This window comes from Colobus angolensis, unplaced genomic scaffold (genome assembly GCF_000951035.1).
Source record: "Colobus angolensis palliatus isolate OR3802 unplaced genomic scaffold, Cang.pa_1.0 Scaffold331, whole genome shotgun sequence".
Classification (NCBI taxonomy): domain Eukaryota; kingdom Metazoa; phylum Chordata; class Mammalia; order Primates; family Cercopithecidae; genus Colobus; species Colobus angolensis.
Window position 1 is genome coordinate 1,968,720 of NW_012116611.1, and position 5,860 is coordinate 1,974,579.

Here is a 5,860-nt window from a genome sequence, read left to right on the forward strand (position 1 = left end):
CACACTCATAAACCTCAAAACAGAAAGAAAGACAGAAAACCAACCCTCTATTTTGAGACACCAAGGCAAATAAATGAATTAATAAATACACTCCTTTGTGTTCAAATGTATTTTGTTATTGGTTCATTGGCTGTAGGTACCACAGGACAACTAGCAATTAGGCATTAGCAAAAATAAAAATGCTTTCATTAAATATCTCAACCATATTATTCTTATATTAACTAGATTACATTTCTGTTGTTTGCCATTCAAAAGTCCTTCTTTATTTTTGACATCATAAACCAGTAAAAATATATGTGCCTCACTATAAATATAGCATTTCTATTCAATGAAAGAGCAAGGCACCATTGACTTCACAAAATTCAAAATTTGCATTTAAACCTAGACTGGTTTAGACATGAAGCAAAATGAGTCTTCAGCAAAACCAGGCTTTCAGGGTGAGAACAGAATTTTTCTTTTCAAGGTGGACTTGAGGCAGAGAGATTCTGATTTAGATAGTCTAACTAATTAGATATTACAGGAACAGCATGTGAAGAAGCCCTATAATTTTAATTCTTAATTCAAAAGAGACTGACAACAATATATGTAACCAAAAGTTTGAGATAAAAAAGGAATAATTCAGTCAGATAACCTGGTACCAGTCAGAAATGTTATCGTCAACATTTCTGTTTACTATATATATCCAGATCCTGACTAATGGACTAAGCCTAACAGGACAAGATCTGTGGAAAATGTAAAGGAGATACAGGAGTCAGTCCTAAAACAGAAAACTAACACATTAGAAAGGGTTACTGATCAATTAAAACTAAGGTGAGATCACCACTATTAAAAATCTGACCAACATCTTGGGATGGGAAGGAGAATGATAAACAATAAAAAATACACCACCTTGGAAATAAGTGAAAGCCTTGAGTTTGCCTCTAGCATGTTCAATATCTAGTAAGGGAAGCAGTGGATAAAATGTGGAAGATACAGAGTAGAGAAGAAATATGATCATAACTCTGGTTTAAGAATGCTCATCTGGCATGTACTACAATAATTAATATAGGTTGAAGAGAATGGAGGTTCGGATACCAGATTAAAGATCTTTATTCTAATAATTTCAGAACAGTTAATTCATAAAATATTGTTACATTTGTATTTATACCTTTATTAAAATACTTTTATCGAGCCATGTTTGAGGGATAATTGTATGCATTCATTAACAAAGAATACCAAATTATTATATACAGTCACGTGCCATTTAATGATGTATTGGTCAATGACAAAATGCATATATAACAGTGGTCCTGTAAGATTATAATGGAGCTGAAAAATTCCTATGGCCTAGTGACCTTATAGCTGTCATAACATCATAGCAAAACGCGTTACTCAAGATTTGTGGTGATGCTGGTTTAAACAAACCTACTGTGCTGCCAGTCATATACAAGTATAGCACATACAATTACATAGAGTACATAATACTTGATAATGATAATAAATGGCTATATTACTAGTTTATGTATTTACTCTATTTTTAATTGTTATTTTAGAGTGGTCTATTACACTTATAAAGAAGTGTTAACTGCAGAACAGCTTCAGACAGTTCCTTTAAGAGGTATTATAGAAGAAAGTATTGTTATCATAGGCGATGACAGCTCCATATGTGGAATTGTCCCTGAAGACCATTCGGTGGGACAAGGTGTGGCAGTGGAAGACAGAGACATTGATAATCCTGACCCTGTTTAGACCTGGAACATGTTTGCATTTGTGTCTTTTTTTAACAAGGAAGTTTAAACAGCAATAAAAAAAAAAAAATTAAATGGAAAAAAGCTTCGAGAATGAGGATAAAAATAAAATATTTTTACAGCTATGTCATGTGTTTGTGTTTTAATCTAAGTGTTATTTAAAAAAGAGTCAAAAAGTTAAAAAAAATTAAAAAGTTTACGAAGTAAAAAGTTACAGTAAGCTAAGGTTAATTTATTAATAAAGACAGATATTTTTAAATAAATGAAATGTAGCCTAAGCATGCAGTTTTCATAAAGTCTACAGTTGCTTATATCAATATCCTAGGCCTTCACATTCACTCACCACTTACTCAGTGACTCATCCAGAGCCACTTCCAGTCCTCCAAGCTCCATCCATAAGTGCCCTATACAGCTGTACCACTTTTTATCTTTCATACTGTATTTTTACTGAATCTTTTCTGTGTTTAGATATGTTTAGATATACAAATACTTGCCATTATGTTACAATTGCCTGCAGTAATCAGTACAGTGATATACAATACAGGATGTAGCCTCGGAACTATAGGTTATATGACATAACCTAGGTGTGCAGTATGCTATTCTACTTAGGTTTGCGTAAGTACACTCTACGATGTTCTCACAGCAACAAAATTGACTAATCACATATGTCTCAGGATGTATTCCTATCTTTAAGTGGTTTACAGCTGTAGGTTCCTAATAAATCCATGTTTTTCGGATGAAATGCATGACACCAAGGTGGTTTAATGTTCATTTGCGTTCATTTTTTGTTCTAGTTATTGACACAGATTTCTGGCCATATTTTTCATTATTATAGGCATGCAGAAATTGTTAACTGAGGTCACCTTTTCTGGATTAACCATAGCAAACTTTTATTAGGTCAGCTGTAATCAAGTAGTAGAGACTGGGTTGCTTAAACAACAGAAATTTACTTTCTCACAATTCTGGATGCTATAAGTCCAAGATCAAGGTGTTGGTAGGATTGGTGCCTTCTCAGAGCTATGAAAGAAGGATCAGATCCAGGCATTTCTTCTTGACTTGTAGATGGTCTTTTGCCTGTGTCTTCATTTTTTTTTTCCCTCTGTGTGTGCCTATGCTCAAATACCCTCTTCTTGTAAGAAAGAACCCAGTCTTATTTGATTAGGACTCAAAATAATAATCTCATTTTAACTTAATTGCCTCTTTAAAGAATCTGTCTCCAAATACAGTCAAATTCTGAGGTACTGGAGATGGTTTCTCACATGTTTCTAATGAACTATTTTAGATCTTTCTGAGATTTAGTGGTGTAATATTATGATCATTTTAATCCTCATGCATATTGTAATATCATGCTATACATGAATACAAGTGAACATGGCAATATTGCCTGGTTATTTTTGAGCCTATAAGGAAATTAGTGTATCTTAATTCCAAGATACACTAATAAGATACACTTGGATACACTTGGAATACACTAATAAGTGTATTTCAAGATACACTAATAAAGATAATTTTTTTCTGATTATTTTACATTCATTTAATTTAAACCTCTCTTTAAATAGCCACTTAACTGGTCTTCTCATCTCTAGTCTCTTCTTTAATACGTCTCTACACTGCCAACAAAGGAAATGCCAACTCGTTACTCTCCTCAAAAAAACCTTTCAATTATTCCTTATTGTATGCAAAATAAAATCCAAAATTTTCCACTCACTCAGTATCTGGAAACAGCTTATCTGTCTAGCCATATTTTCCTAGTACATACTGATACTTCAACCGTGCTATGACATACATGCTCTCTGTCTTCTGCATCCATGCTTTTACTTATGTTGAACTCTTTTTCTTCTTTCTAAATTCCATATGTTGAGGTTTTACGTACACCTTAAAGACCTATTCAAGCGTAATATCCTCTGTGAAGCCTTTCTTCATTCCTGTCTACATTTCCCTGCATGTTCACCTGTTACACTTTACTTGAACTACATTATAATCTTTATGATATTCTGCCTTGTATTAGTTGCTTAGTACTTACCTGCCTCTTCCATTTATTTGGAAGTCCCATGAATGAGAGGCAGGCAAAGCCTGTATCTTATTCAACTTTAACTCTATCAGAGAAACTTGCACCTAATAGTTATTTGATTAATTGAATTGAATTTAAGAATATGAAATGAAAAACGACAGATGACTAAATTAAAGTCAATTATATCAATATGTGAGAACTTCAGATTGGCTGGGTTTGATGATGAATGTGATATTGAATTTAACTATTTATAGCTTTAGAATTTTTGTAAATAGTGTCATATTTTCTCTTTTTTATGTAAACTAGGAACCCAAAATAATTATTCTTATTTCTCAGTACAGCTATCCAAATTCATTCTCAAGTATAAAAACTGAATTTCTAATAGAAGTTTCATTGTCAGGAAGTAATTGTGGCTACAGAATCTAGGTAAGTCAAAAAGAATGGCACTTTGGTAAATATGGGCCCCAAAGGCCTATCGGAGCAATTAGTATCTATATTAACATTAGCCCTAGCAGAAAGAGTTTTAAAATTATATCTTAACTGTTTTAATGAGTCTGTATTATAGAAACCCTGACGTATTTTATATCTCACATGGAAGAGTATAATTAGGCACGAACTGATGCGTCTGTGCCTGTTGTGAAACCAGAATTTATAACAGATGACTTCAAACCTGTTTTCTGGCTGATATTATGACTCAGAGACATTTGTAAATGCTGTAAGTAATATTTTAATATAATTGGTAACCAATCTGCACACCATTTCCCTTTTCCTGATATACAAACAATTATGAGAGAATCCAGGTGTAATTCTTTTACAGCTCTTATAAAACACTATTGAGCAGCTAATGACCTTGACAAAATTATCTTCATTAGAGTCTTGAAGGCTAATCCACTCTGTCTTGGTGAGGGTATTCTGTAGTAAAGTGAGTTTTTGGTAATCTGCACCCTGAAAATGCTTTGTTTTTCTTTGTGTGTGTACATTGCCCCTTAAATGCTTAAAGTTTTATCTTCCAAATCTTCAATTTCCCTGTGGTTCAGTAATTTAATTGATAAAATATATTATTTATAATCTTTGTATAATATTTTCTTTCAATTTATCTTGGAGAATTAGAAATATTATTAAAATACACAATTATGAATTTTTTTTGAAAAAAATGTTATTAAAGTAGAAATAATAACACAAAGTAAGTTCTTTAATATAAAACTATCTATCTATCCTAACCAAACATTCTTCCTTACCTTTTCAATGGCCTAATTTGAAAATAAATTGAAAAACCGGTGTGCAACAACAATAAAACACAATTTCCTACAAGCCAGATATGCTTAATGAATGGAAGCCACCGGAATGCCTACCAAAAATGTCCACATGCAGCTTTGGATAACTGGGAGACTATGAGAATGTATGAATTCATTTTCCATTGAAAATATTTTCTTTAGGGATTTATAGTCATTAGTGTCACCTTCTCTTTTATTGTAATAATGTCCAGAGGCACAGTACTGCATATTTTATTACTTACCATTACATAGGCTGGTTATTTGAAGAGTATCTCATGATGAAAGCAAAGCAGGGATTTGGGTCTTGTAGCTAAGAATGCTCCAAAGAGAGTAGTATGCCTGACTCGTACATCGTATTGGCTCTTCCAACCTAGCACAGCACCTTTCAGAAAACGCGCGTGGGTAAATGGGATCTCAGGTGCCTAAATAGTTCCAGCTTTAGAGCTCTTTACTTTACTCCTTACTACCTTGGTGACTGACCTTCATACCCTATCTTATAATTTTGCTTTCATGTTCAAATCATTTTATGACCTTGACTTCCTTCCTGTTTCTCTTTTATATCTTGCCTCTTCACGTTTTATATTTCTTAAAAATTCTATAAGCATCATACCTTACTATTGAACATGATTCCTAAGAAAGTTTGTCCCAGAAGGCCATACATTTTCAGAGAGCACTATCTAGAGAATTCAGTCATGCATTTGATACTGTTAAAATATTCAAGCTGCTTATTTTATAAGAATAATACAATGCTAGCTTTAGGATTACTCAACAAGACAGGTTTATTCCACCAAATAGTACTATTAAAGTGACTTTCTTCAGTGATCATTTTGCTCAAATACAATCAATTT